This window comes from Halichoerus grypus, chromosome 7 (genome assembly GCF_964656455.1).
Source record: "Halichoerus grypus chromosome 7, mHalGry1.hap1.1, whole genome shotgun sequence".
Lineage (NCBI taxonomy): Eukaryota > Metazoa > Chordata > Mammalia > Carnivora > Phocidae > Halichoerus > Halichoerus grypus.
In genome coordinates this window covers 15,931,273-15,945,578 of record NC_135718.1, presented here as the reverse complement: position 1 = coordinate 15,945,578, position 14,306 = coordinate 15,931,273, and the positions used below count along the sequence as shown (strand labels likewise).

General features: G+C 41.6%; 1 protein-coding gene across 1 annotated transcript in view; it reads right to left on the bottom strand.

Moving 5' to 3' along the window:
- The window catches only part of ABLIM1 (actin binding LIM protein 1), a 291,491-nt gene that overhangs the window by 217,963 nt on the left and 59,222 nt on the right, over positions 1–14,306 (bottom strand). The window lies entirely within an intron of this gene.

Here is a 14,306-nt window from a genome sequence, read left to right as displayed (position 1 = left end):
GCTCACCAGTGATCCTAGGCAAATTGCCAAGCTGTCTTCTAAATCTATAAAATGAGCCACTAACAGCTGCTCTGTCTACATCAGAAGAGCTGAGAGATAACAAAACTCACCCGTATTTTCTGTCAGCTTTTTCTCCTCTCCTCTTCTCTTTCTCTCTCCCTCCCTCCTTTCTTTCTTTTCTCTTTCTGTTTCTTTTTATTTTCTCTTTATTTTTTTTTCGGCCAGTGTTTGTCAAAAAGGATTTGAGATGAAATCTCCAGCACACAGAAACTGGATTCCCCACAGCAATCTTAGAAGTTAAGTACTTAGAAGAAGGGTGTTATTAATCCCTCTTTAATAGATGAGGAAATGAAGGCTAGAGAGAAAGCAACTTTTCTCAAGGTCACAGCTCACAGGAAGAGGAGCGGAGACTCAAACTCAGTTCTGTGTCGTATTCACCATGTTATAGTGAGGTGTGATACAATGACTCAGTGTGAACATCTTCAAGCCTTCTTCCTGTTGTCCTGCTGAAAGAATCCACAATTACCAATTAACCAATATCTAAGACGTCATTCATGCAAACCTTTTCAAACAAAGAGGGAAGAAGTAGAAACAGAATGTACTTAGTGGTTGCCATCAGAAGCCTTTTGCATCCCCCCAGCCCCATAGCTAAGGAGTTGAAAGCAGTGGACTTGTTACCTCCTCACTCCCTATCCACTTTGTCTGCTTTGACTCTCGCTCCCACCTGCCTTCGCTGGGCTATGGGGGATTAAAGGGCATTCTGTATTCCCTGCAAAAACAACAAGCATTTCTCTTCAGTGACTCATTTGACACAAATAAGCTGTAGGAACGGGGGGATTCCAATCTTCCTGTGCTTTTGAAAAAGCGGTGAGGATAAAGTCTACAAGGAAGAAAATGACTGCAGAATGAGAAGATTCTACCTCACTTTCATTGTAAGAGGATCAAATGTTAGGTTAAATCATAATGATTTACTAGAGTCTGGATTTTTATGATTTCTACATTAATTACCATTTGGCTCACAAGGGATAGATGACCACGGCAACTGCGAAGTACTGCACACATAGCTTCACCCCTAGAGAAGGGAGGATATTTATTACTGTGTTAGAAACAAGAGGGCTGCATTTTGGATGGAATTTTTTGTTGTTGGGAGGATAGGAAAACAGAATAAACACCTAGAAGACCCACACCTGCCCCAGCAATGTTACTACATCATTCCATCTCGCCTATACCTTTTGCCACGTGTACCTCTACCAACCTCTTTGGAACCTCAACGTCCACCACCTCTTTGGAAGCGGCATTCAAAGTTAGTGGGAAGAGAAAATATGGCGCATTTCAATGAGGACGAGAATGGTCCCTTAAACCATCGACTCAGATTCAACTTCCCAGCTCACTTTGGGGGACTTTCAGCTCACTTTGGGGGACTTTAAGTTTAACATTCTGTATGACCCTGCCTAATTAACAGTTTACTGACAGTAAAATATTCACACTTAGTCTCTAATGTAAGCAACCATTTACTTATGGTCATATGCAAACCAATTATTCCAAAGACTTTCCTATTGACTTTTGAAAATCTTAATGGTTTGTCTCTGCCTGCTTTCCACTTTGACGATCCAAAGGGAGTTGGACTAGTTTGTAACTACATATATCACAACTTTATAAATTTAATAAAAAAATCAAAACAAAAATCTTTCTACCCTGTTCCAAATTCAAGAGGATAAGTCGAGTGTAAGGGAATTTAATGATACAACAAAAACAAGAACATGCATTAAGACTTTCAAAATAAGTCAACCTGAGGATGTCTTGCTAAACATTTTTAGGCTTCCTAAAAACCAACCACTGGGGTCAAGGACAAAATCGCCTCTAGCAGTCAAGTATCTCTTGCAAACAGAAGCCTCCAGATACTCTGTGTTCCATTCCTTTGAGCGCAAAGACATGGAGGGTGTGGAAGCTGGTGGGGGTAGAGGGTGGGGGCTTTAGATCATCTAGTCTGGGTGTTTTGAAGCTCATATACAGAGTAATCAGGCTTTTCAGGGACTGGGGGTGAAGGGTTGATTCTGGTTTCCACCCCAACTTCCACCAAAGAAACTGTGGCTCATCTGCTTCCTTTTCTAAGCTTCCAGATGAACCTTTATTTGAAGAAAGGGTTCCATAGCTAAAAATGAAACATACTCTTCCAAAAATTCCCATCCTGTCTGATCTTTTCATTTTACAAAGGAGGAAAAGGAAGGCCAGTGAGTTACTGACTAGTCCCGGGTCCCAGGATGAGTGAGCAGCCAAGGCAGGGTTATACCAGCCACGGGCTCTGAGCAGTGCACTCCAGTGCACATACTTTCCCCAAACTGCCAAGTACACAGTCCCCAACAAACAGGTCCCCTGTCCTTGTCCTTGAGCGCGCTCAGGACTACACAATGTGGCTCCTACCAGAACTACCCACAGCCCTACAGTGCAGGCTTGCAGTTGTTGTGGTGGTCTGATTCTTGTTCTTATTCTTATCTTTATCCTTCTTATTTTTGCATTTTTAGAGTACTAGATAGGGGCAGCACGGTAGCGAGAGTCCTGCCAATGGAAGGTGAAAAATGAAACTTTCTGAAGTTTTATGTCAATCATAGAAAATAATATTTGGTTGCTAAAGTTGAATTTATACTCAAATTAGGATGGAAGCAGGATGTGTCCTGCTTGCTGTGACCTTCATTCTCAATGTTTGGTTGCTTAACAAAGCACAGCTGAGCTTTCAGTGTGGGGTCTAGCCCCAGGTGCCCTCCACGATTCCAAGCCTCTGCAGTTCATCTGGGACCGCATTCCAGATACCACAGTCACTGGGTCCAGGAGGGTGAGCGCTGCATTTTGTAAAACATGATGAGACCAAAGTGGAAGTAACAAAAACTGATAAATTAGAGTGAACTATTCCAGCTATCCCTGGGGTCTCTGATTTACACAGGGTTCCTTTTAATAACTCCTAAAATGATCCTGGTTGCTATCCCCTAGGTGAGCGGTCTGAGCAAGTTATTTTATCTATATGTGTCTCAGTTTTCTCACCTATAAGATGGGGATAATTATAGCACCTACTTTATGGGGTGTTGTGAGAATTTAAGGAAACAGTTCCTGGTACATAGTAACCTTTATATAAATACTAGTTATCAGTTATTCTTCTTATTAAAAAAAAAAAAACACACATTTAAGTACTAGACAGAGAGACCAGGGACAGGAAAGTAGCAAGAGACCTGCCAATTTAAAATGAGAAATGAGGGGTGCCTGGGTGGCTCAGTCAGTTGGGTGTCTGCCTTTGGCTCAGGTCATGATCTCGGGGTCCTGGGATCAAGCCCCACATTGGGTTCCCTGCTCAGAGGGGAGTCTGCTTCTCCCTCTTCCTCTCCCTCTGTTCCTCTCCACCCTCACTTGTGATTTCTCTCTCTCTCTCCCAAATAAATAAATTAAATCTTCAAAAAATAAAAATAAGATAAAATGAGAAATGAAAACAAAATTGTTCTGAAGTTTAATGTAAATCAACAGAAAATAACCATTGGTTGATAATAGTGGAATTTACAAATCCAGACCCTGGTCAGCCTCACCGTCTATTCTAGGGTCTTGCTGCTTCAAGCCCACCTGGGACAACAACATCGCCATCACCTGGGAACTCCTTAGAACTGCAGAACCTCTGCGCCCACCCCCACTCCCACCTACCAAATCAGGATCTGCCTTTTAACAAGGTCTCTAGGCAATTTCCATGCCTATAAAAGCTGGAGAAAGGCTGCTTTGTGGCATATACTGAGATTTCCCTGTTTGTAGGGGAAAGAAATGAGACCTCATTCTTTTCTTTTTTTTAAAGATTTTATTTTTGCGAGAGAGCGAGTGAGCAAGCGCATGAGCACACTAGCAGGAGTGGGGTAGGGGGAGGGCGAGGGGCAGAGGGAAAAGCAGGCTGAGCAGGGAGCCTGATGTGGGACTCAATCCCAGGACCCTGGGATCATGACCTGAGCCAAAGACAGACGCTTCATCGACTGAGCCACCCAGGCGCCTGGAATAAGACCTCATTCTATAGTTCATCTCCACACATTATCCTAAGTCCTACACCCCTTTCCATTAGCCCTCAGGTTACATAGTTTCACTAACCTGAGTCTTAAGGCAGATGCTCCTTTTATAGGACAGAATAATAGTTCAGGAGGACATCCGAAGCCACAAAGTCACCTCTTGTTAGTAATGTCAAAGATTTAAAAATGTCATCATCATGATCAACCATCAAAGGGCTAACATTTATTGAGCTCTTAAAATATGCAAGGATCAATGCAAGGTTAACACTTTCCAGATGTCTCACTGTGTACTCACAATACCCTTTCAAGTAGGCATTACTATCCCCATTTTACAGAGGAGGGAACTGAGGCTCAGGGAGGCAACATCACTTTCTCAAAGCCAAGCTGAAAAAGGGCCTTCGGAAGTCCACTCTCTTATTACAAATTAATGCCTACAACATCCAAATTATTTCTGTGAAATGGGGAATAGTGATTATCTCCCTTTGTGAGGAAAACTGAGTCCACAGAGTGACAGAACTATCTAGAATCAACCACCTGAGACTCAGGTCAGAACTCGGTCTGTCAGGGTTCAAGTTTTTCAAATTAAAGAATTCTGGGGACACCTGGGTGGCTCAGTGGGTTAAGCGTCTGCCTTCGGCTCAGGTCATGATCCCAGGGTCCTGGGATCGAGCTCTGCATCGGGCTCCCTGCTCAGCGGGGAGTCTGCTTCTCTTTCTCCCTCTGCCTGCCGCTCCCCCTGCTTGTGCTTTCTCTCTCTGTCAAATAAAATACATAAAATCTTAAAAAAAAAAAGAATTCTGCTGCCAGAAATGCCAGCGATAGGGGCACCTAGGTGGCGCAGTAGGTTAAGCATCCGACTCTTGGTTTCGGCTCAGGGCATGATCTCAGGGTCATGAGATCGAGCCCCACACTGGGCTCTGCACTGGGCGTGGAGCCTGCTTGAGATTCCCTCTTTCTCTCTCCCTGTGCCCCCCTCCCCCCGCTCTCAAAAAAAAAAAAAAGAAAGAAAGAAATGCCAATGATAATGCTTTGAACAAAGAGCTGGAGAGGAAAATCCCATATGCTTTCCATTCATGAAGCTTTGCACAACCAAACCAAGGGCCTTCAAATTTTAATCTCAGCGGTCAAGAGCTCACTGGGGTGTCAGATTCTTTGGCAAACCAGAACATCCAGATTTTTACTGCCATCACCTGTGGCAGCCGGGCCTCATCAGCGTATCGCAGCGAACATCCCACGCAATTATTCTCACACACCTGTGAAATTCTCCCAGTTACAGTCTCTCTGATTTCCCTCGTGACATCTAGATCCGTGTTTGATACCAAATAGTTCAGAACTCAGCAAGATTAGTTACAGTCTTTCCTTGACAGCACCAGCATCCTGAAGTCAAAGATGCAGGTTTTAGAATCAAGAGGTTGGGGCTACTTGCCCAGGCCCCAGAGAATGCCTTCCATTCTCATCCCTGAGGGCAGCAGGGAAAGCATCAGAATTTGTTGGCTGAAGATTCTGTATTAGTTTGTGAGGGCTGCCACAACAAAATACCGCAGACCGGGGTGCTTAAGCAACAGAAATTTCTTTTCTCCCAGTTCTGGAGGCCAGAAGTCCAAGATCAAGGTGTTGGCTGGCAGGTTTGGCTCCAGAGGCCTCTCTCCTTGGCTTGCAGACGCCCACCTGCTCACTCTGTCCTCACATGGTCGTCCTTCTGCTGTCCTTCTGCTGTATGTGTCTGCTGTCTCTTCCTCTGTGTCCAAATATCCTCCTCTTGCAAGGACACCAGTCACACGAGATTAGGGCCCACCCCAATGATCTCATTTTAACTTAATTACCTCTTAAATTAAAGACCCAATTTCCCAAAACGGTCACATTCTGAGGGACTGGGGGGTAGGGCTTCAACATGTGAATCTTGGGAGGACACAATTCAACCTGTAACACACGCTGACTGGATCTTGTCATTCATCATCACTAAGTGCTAGTGCTAAGTGGACTCATCCAGTCTGGGTTCACTAAGAACAAGAACTCCTAATAATCTGAATCTCGCAGGCCCACGACTCAGGGCAACCTGAGGAGGAAGGAGGCGAACGGGGTTCCAGGTCAGACCTTGGCTTTTCTGGTCCATGCTATCAGAGATGAGCAACTCTCCGCCTCACTGTCCACCAAGACAGCCTGTCTTCTTCCCCACCCCGACTCATGCGCTTCTGTAAGGTCACTCGGAGGTGGGTTTTTTAAAAAATTTAAGTGCCACTTATAAAACAGTCTGAGTCAGAGATGAACGGCTGCTGAGAGGTACGAGCTGGAATGAAGAGCTGCAATCTGGCGGCCCGCAAAGCGTCTGGGGCCTGGGGGCAAACGCTCCTGAGTGTGGGGCGGATGGGTCCTACGGAGCCAGCCCCGGGCTTCCCAGACAGTTGTCCCGTACAGCAGGACAGCCAGGAGGCAAGAGCCAGCCCCGGCAAATGTCAGCGAGTAGGAGGGAGGCACAGCAACACAGAGTGAGCGTGTCAGGAGGTTTTGGCTTCACACGAGTGTGTGCAAATGGCTTCTAACGATGGGCTGGACGTGATGTGTTCATGGGCACCTAAGCCATGAGGTCACAGGAACAGAGCCAGATGAAAGTGAGAGAGTGGCACATTACTATGAAAGAGAAACCCCACACGCATCATTCAATCTAATAAACCTCCTTCATTTAGATTGCCCTACATTTCAATTTTAGGAATTCGGCTATCCTCATCATCATCATCTTTACATCATTAATGTTTAAACCTGGTTCTCAAAGCCTATTCATATGAATATAAAATTCTATAATCTCCCTTAGGGTTTTAAAAGGTCATTTTTGCCATTTTGCTTGGTACGTAAGCGATTTAAAGTAAAAATTATTTTAGATCCATATACTAAATATATTAAAGATTATATCTTAGAGACTTCTTGTACATGCAGACCAACATAACTATCATGGGAAATTATACCAGCAAGGAAACAAAAGAAAAAATAAATCCCCCAAATAGAAATTTCCTTATTAGTTCATTAACGCAGATGAAGAAACAACTAAGAATTACTAGATATTTAAGGAAAACAACCAGCACAAAGTGGGATCAAGACAAAAATACAAACATAGGATTCTAGAGAAAACATATAATTCATGCAACAGAAGAGGACCTAAACACAAACTCAAACTCAGTTCATATCCTTTAAGGTATTTGAGAACGCATTGTACCCATGAAATAAAAATGAGAAAAAAATTAAAGGAGCCAGAGAAAAAGAGAGTTTTGGGAAATTAAAAATCATTATTAGGGGTGCCTGGGTGGCTCAGTCACTTAAGCGTCTGACTCTTGATTTCAACTCAGGTCTTGATCTCAGGGATGTGAGGCCAGCGTGGAGCCTACTTAAAATAAATAAATAAAAATAAAAATCATTATGAAAATAAAAAGAAATTCAACAGACAGGCTAGGAAAAAATGTCAAGACCGCCAACAAGGTAGAGCAAAACAAAAAAGACATTGAAAATATGAAAGAAGAATTAAGAGAGATAGAAGATGTCTAGCATCCATATAATAGGAGTCTCAGCAAGAGAGAACAAAGTAGAGGGAAAATCCCTCACATCTGAAGACACCGGTCTTTATATGGAACAGGACAAATAAGGTAAAAGACAAACAGCAAGACATGTCCTGGTGGAATTTCAAAACTCTGAAGACACAGAGAAGATCTACAAAGAGATCAAGAGTATCTATCAGAGACCAAATCAGGCTACCAAGAAAGTAAAAGGATTCTAGCCGCCAGCAGACTTGGCAGACCCTGTGGATGTCAGAAGATAATAGAACAAAGCCCTTTGAGTTTTAAGGAAAACACAGCTTTGAATCTGGATATCTATACCAGGCCCATCAAGCACATGGGCATAATAAGGCATTTTCAGACATGCAAGGATTCAATTTACCTCTCATGCACCCTTACTGAAAAAGTCACTTGAAGACTAACTCAAACAGATGGAAAAATGAGGGGCACCTGGGTGGCTCAGTCTTAAGCCTCCAACTCTTCATCTCAGCTCAGATCTTGATCTCAGGGTTGTGAGTTCAAGCCCCACATTGGGCTCCACACTAGGCGTGGAGCCTACTTAAAAAAAAAAAGTTTAAAAAAAAAAAGGAAGGAAAAATTAATCCTCAAACATAAAGCTACTGATTCCAAGAAAATGTAGAATTAGTTTAAGAATCAAATGGGGGTGGTGGAGTATCCCATAATGGCAGTTATGACAGATCTAGAATCCAGTGAGTCCAAATTAGAACATGTTCAGAGGGTTCCAAGAAAGCATCTTCAAGAAAGTATATTTCATTCAACAAGTTAGTATGATTAAGAGGATGGAAGATCTTGGTGATGCTATTGATACATACATTTTGCTTAGGAAAAAAAAAAGAATTGGAATTAAAAGCTTTATGTAAATTAAAAAATCTGTATAAGAAAATCACAGTCCAAATGTGAAGCAAACTAAAAACATAATTTTGAGAAAAAAAAAAAGATTTTTGAAAAAAGGGCACTTTGATGATGATGTTTTGATAAATGCCAGAACATTCCCTTAGAGTAAAACAGACTTAGTGCACAAAATCGTAATTCATTTTCTATGGGTCCAATCACATATCACTTGTGCAGTTGGGAATATTTACATAATTTCAATATTATAAATGCTTTTACTGGTTTTTGGAGCTAAAAATCAGCTTACAATAAATATGAAAGCATACAAGTTAGCAGATTTCAAATATTATAAACCTTGACAGTATAAAAGTGAGGCACAGCCCAGAGCAGTGGGAAGGCAGGACAAATGGGTCAGAGGAGAAAGTGAGGGGATAATTCCCTCATTTTATATCACAGGGAGTTGAGAGGTATTATTTAAAGCCAGATGAAAAACAGTTTATCATTGAGAGTTAAAAAGACAACCAATCATAGATTTAAAACTAATGAAACTCTGGACTTGAGTATTAAAGGTAGTTAAGAGATATTGTTGAAAAAAGTGCAAGTATTATTTAGAATTACAGTGGTACCCACCAAAAGTAAAAAATAAACTTTTCAAAGGCAGTTATATCTGTTATAAAAGGGCAAACACAGGGATCTGTGATGGTTCATTATACTATTTTGGTCACGTTTATGACCGAAATCTTCAAACATAGGCAGAGTAAAGAATGTACACTGAATTTTAACTTTGTATTACAGCAATTCAAGATCAGATGTTTAGAATTCTAATATTTTGAGCTTAAGAAATTCAACTGGCTGATTTCTATTCTTTTCATTCTTTCTTTTTGAATGGCAAGAAAAAAATAAAAAAAATTTCAGTGTTCTGTTATCAAGCTCTCTAAATGCCACATTGTACGTGAGAGAAGTCTTTATTGCTAGTAATCAAAAACACAAATTACAGATAATCACTAATATATGACCTTTCTAAAATATTGGCTTTTGAAATACCATAGATATTTCAATGAGTTATAGGAGAATTTTAATTAGATGAATAAAACTTATGGGTCTAGTGAATATCAACTTGAGAATAGAGTTTGCAGAATTACAAATTTTAATGATAAAAACAATCGCTTATATATTAACACCAATGTTTTCTATATTTCTTGTCTTTAATGGTCTGTCATAACTATGCATTGAACAATATATGAGAAAGAATAAAAACATTGTAAAATAGCATAACACCCCGTATCACTAGAAATGTTCACATAAATAATAAGTCAACCTCACCAATTAAAATACACTTTCACCTACTAGGCATTCAGAAGCTCTCAAACCACTCATTCTTAAAAATATTATTTAAATGATTACTTCATTTGTTGATTTCTTAAACAGAAGTTATATCTGATACCATTATTACTTTTAAATACATGAACTCAAGGAGTATCTAGAGAAATTAATTCAGACATCTGTAAACCCTAATAAGGGAAATTCTACCACAAATAATCTATGCTGAGTAAAGCTTGATTGTTATGATGCATGAAACAGCCTTCATGAAATACTAGGAGTTCTACAATCTTAGATATAAACAAAATAAAATCATCTATGTACCTTCAGCCTGGAATGCCCTTCATACCCCCTCACAGACATACTCTCTACCTACTGATCCAAAGGATTTTAGTCACCTTGGACACTCAGCTCCAGACCCCTTCTTCCTTGAAGCTGTCCCTTCAGATCCTAGTCTAATTCGTCACTCTACCCTCTGCTATTACAGCAGTTTACCTAACCTCGATTACAACACATTGACGTCATAGGATCGTTTGTCTCTGTGTGTGTTTTCCAACAGATGTAGGTTTTTAGTAATGGTGGAAGAAGGGGTAGGTATTATTATACCCATTCTACAGATGATAAACCAAAAACTGAGAAAGATGAAACAACTTCCCCTCGGGTCCCATTGCCTTCAGGGGACAAACTGTGTCCCGAGCCCACGCTCTTAAAGACCACAGGAAGACTGCTCTCAGAGCCACCTAAGCAGCTCACGATTCAGTCATCTTCATCGCCTCCAAAGTACCTGGTCTGTGCTTTACACGTTACACACTCTATACGTTGAATTTGGTCTTAGTTTACACGAAGTACTGTGATAATAAGACATTCAATTAAAATAGCTTATCAGTTCATTCGTTTGAACAAGAGTTCAGAAGGCTCCAAACCTGGGCTGGGGGCATGGTCCACCACCACCCTCTACTGGAGAATCAGTTTCTCACATGAAACTTGAATGCCTTCTCACCAGAATGAGCTTGACTCCTGTTTAGAGTCAATGTACTCAATCTTTATCTCCTGAGAAATCTGTGGATTCTCTTTGTAGAAATAATGTGTAAAGTGTATACTTACGTGCCCAGAAATGCCAGAAAATAAAAGCTATTGGACTTATGCACCCATGAAACATGACCCACTTCACAACAGTGTGTTTAGAACAGCAAGGACCGACTTTTGAATAATAGGGATATTCTATGCCTGTGAGACTCTATGCCTAAATTCAGGCTGCCACCTGCCATCTGTAGTTTACTTGGCATTTTTGTGGTTTGGCTTTTCTAGTTACTTGGTGATTCAAACAATTTCCCATTCTCCACCCCCCTCCCTTCTCCTGCTCTCTCCCTCTCTATCTCTCTGCCACATACATTCTCTCTCATAACCTTACATCTCTAAGATACCTTGGAGTGAGTAACAAGAGCTTAAATTGTTACCATATAAACTATGAAAAAGTAACTGTATAGTGCTTCTCAGTAGAATATTTTCAAAAAGGGAGGTTATAAATTTGCTTTAGCCAGCTACTAAACTACAAGTTAGGATGTGCATTACACATTGTCAGAGATTTCCGAATGCCCAGTTTCAAGTTTTCCTTAAATTGATTATAGCTCATTTATTTTTTGTATTATTTTCAATAAAGTGATTCACTGGCAAGGCCTGCCTTTGGTCAGTCCGAGGGGGAAAAAGATAACTTAATGGCAGGGCAAATCAGTCTCCCCCTTCCTGAATGGCTGTGGGGTCCAATGTCTTTTTTTCTGGCATGCCTGGGAATGTGAAAGTACACTTTGTTATAGGCTCTTTCTACAAAGAGAATCCACAAATTGTTTCCAAGGATAAAGATTTAGTGGATCACCAACTCTAATAAGGAATCAAGTCCAACTTCAGTGAGTTCTGATTCTCAAAGACAAATTCATGAATAGTTCATAAGCCGAAGTAGGAAAGCTGCTTTATAATTCCTTTCATGTATACTAGTCTTAAGACTTTTTCAAAAGATTGGGTAATTGTGCCAAACATTTTTGAGCTCACTGAAGGACCTTAAACAATATGGTGAGGGAATAAGAAATAGAAGTTTGAGCTCCCCTTTTTCCTTAGCACCACGTCTGGTTCTTAAACTAAACACGCACAGAGTCAGCTCAAAAATCAGCTGAGAAATGTCTGGTTCATGCCATGACCTCTAGGCAGGAATGTCATGCTCAAGACTTCTGGGCGAGAGCGTAGGAATTCTTTAAATGCTAAAACAAGGTAACAGACAGAATCCTGACTTCACTAGAACATACCAGCCTGAGCTGTGTTTTAAAGCAATAGGTTACTGACAAAGGCTTAAGATCAGGATATGAAGCCAACAAGTATACTTGCTAGACATCATCCTATAGCCCGAAGTCAAATGTGGGCACCCATTAGGATCTTGCCATAAATTAAGATTAACTCAAAATCATAACAAAAATTTGAAATTGTTTGAAATACCTTGTTTTGTGTACACAACACTGCAGCCCAAGGGCCGTGGTGTGGGTGGTGGGATACAGCTGTTGATCAAATTGCTTGTAAATATATTTCTTCAGGTTGTTTACCAAGACAAATAGCCAGTGGGTCAGGTTTACCCTGCTACCTCGAATACAAGGCAATCACCATTCTTACCAAAAAGGACTAGATCCATTTAAAAGTCACCAAGTCAAACTCAAATCCTCAAACCTGAATCTCAAGTGCAAGACCATATGCCTTCTTGATGTCACCCTAGAATCTGACGATCAATCAACCAGAATCTGAACCAACATATAATTAGGTAAGGAGACAAGAAAACTAACTACATACAAATAAATACAGCAAAGGCTAAAGGATTAGAAAGCCTTTGGGGAGTTAAACAGATTTAGGCACAGGCTCTCTTTCTAGGACAGACTTCATATTGTTTCTTTAAAGGCTCATTCTATTGTCTGAGTCACATAAATAATATTATATTAGCAGTAGCAATACCAACTCAGTCACCAACTGGTTGTCAAAGTTTTGTGGGTTACCCTTATCAATCAGTAAATCCTATACCATGGGTTCTTATCACACAGGTTCCCCGACAATGCTGATACCAAAGTTGACCCTGAGAAACAAGTCAATGCACCTGCCAATATGCTGGAAGCACAAACAACAGGCAATTACAAATCCCAACGCCTATTACTTTTCTCCTGGTAGACCAAGTACAGCTTGCAGTCTAGAGGCGGAGAGAGAACCATTTCCAGACACCAGTGTGATGAAGCCTGAGACTACAGACATCCAAGGCAACTGCTGAATTATGATCGGCAGAAGAAGGGTCACAAGAGATAAGCTTTGGGGGGAAATATTTTCCTAAAAGCAGAGAATTTGTTCTGGTGTTTGACGTGCAATATCCCCCACGGGGTTTCCTTATCCTAACTGGATACAAAAAGAATGACCTACTACTCTGATACGTTATGTTTCAGAGTTTTGTTCAACAGCAAAAAAATTTAAAACCCTGCCCAGTCCTGTGGAAAACCAAAACAGCCTCTCCCTAGACTTCCAGGAAGCCTATATACTTGCATCCACACAGAACAGCACATGAGAGGCCAGCTCTGCCGATAGAAATATGATGTGAGCCGCTGATGTCATTTAAATCTTCCTAGCGGGGTGTGTGCGTGGCTCAGTCGGTGAGGCATCTCCCTTTGGCTCAAGTCATGATACCAGGGTCCTGGGATCGAGCCCCGCGTGGGGCTCCCTGCTCAGCGGGGAGCCTGCTTCTCCTTCTCCCTCTGCCGGCCGCTCCCCCTGCTTGTGCTTACGCTCTCTCTCTCTCTCTCTGTCGAATAAATAAATAAAATCTAAAAAATAAATAAATAAAAATAAATAAATCTTCCTAGTAACTGCATTTAAAAAGTAAAAGGAAACAAGTGAAATTAATAACAATGACTTCATATAACGCAACGTATCAAAATACACTAGCCCTTCACCAAGTACTCAAAGCCACATGCGGCTAGGGGCTATTATAGGGCCGCTGCGGTCAGAGACCATAAGATCTCAAAGTTCTCCAGTTGTCAGGATTTGGTTTTGCTTTTGATGACAAATCTCCGAAACTACTCTGGGCCTCCTGAATTCTAGTCACTGCAAACTGACTACCAACCTGATTTCAACGTTTCACTAAGCTACTTCGCCGATGGCCCTCCTTCAAAGTCTGCTTTAAGGGTGGGTCTTGCATTTGTCCCCATGTGGCGCTGCAGACAAAACTGTCTCAGTGATGGGAAACCTGAGGAAAACCTTCCTTAGCCGTAAGGAATGACCCAGAGAAGGATGGCAGGGGTGAAACGCACGCTGGGCTATCTCTAACGTGACCCAACCACTGGCACATTCTTCAACAAAACGATGTCAACGGGTACCGTTCCAAGGCTGTCCTGTGCTGGGGAGGCCACCACGCTCCCCTCTGACGTGGGCACAAAACCTCCCTGCCGAAAAACCAGTGGGGAGTTCCCTGCAAGGGCCACCACCTACCCATCAAGTCCTCTCTCTGCGCTCTCTCTGCCACAAACCTCTCCTGGCCACGTGTGAGGTC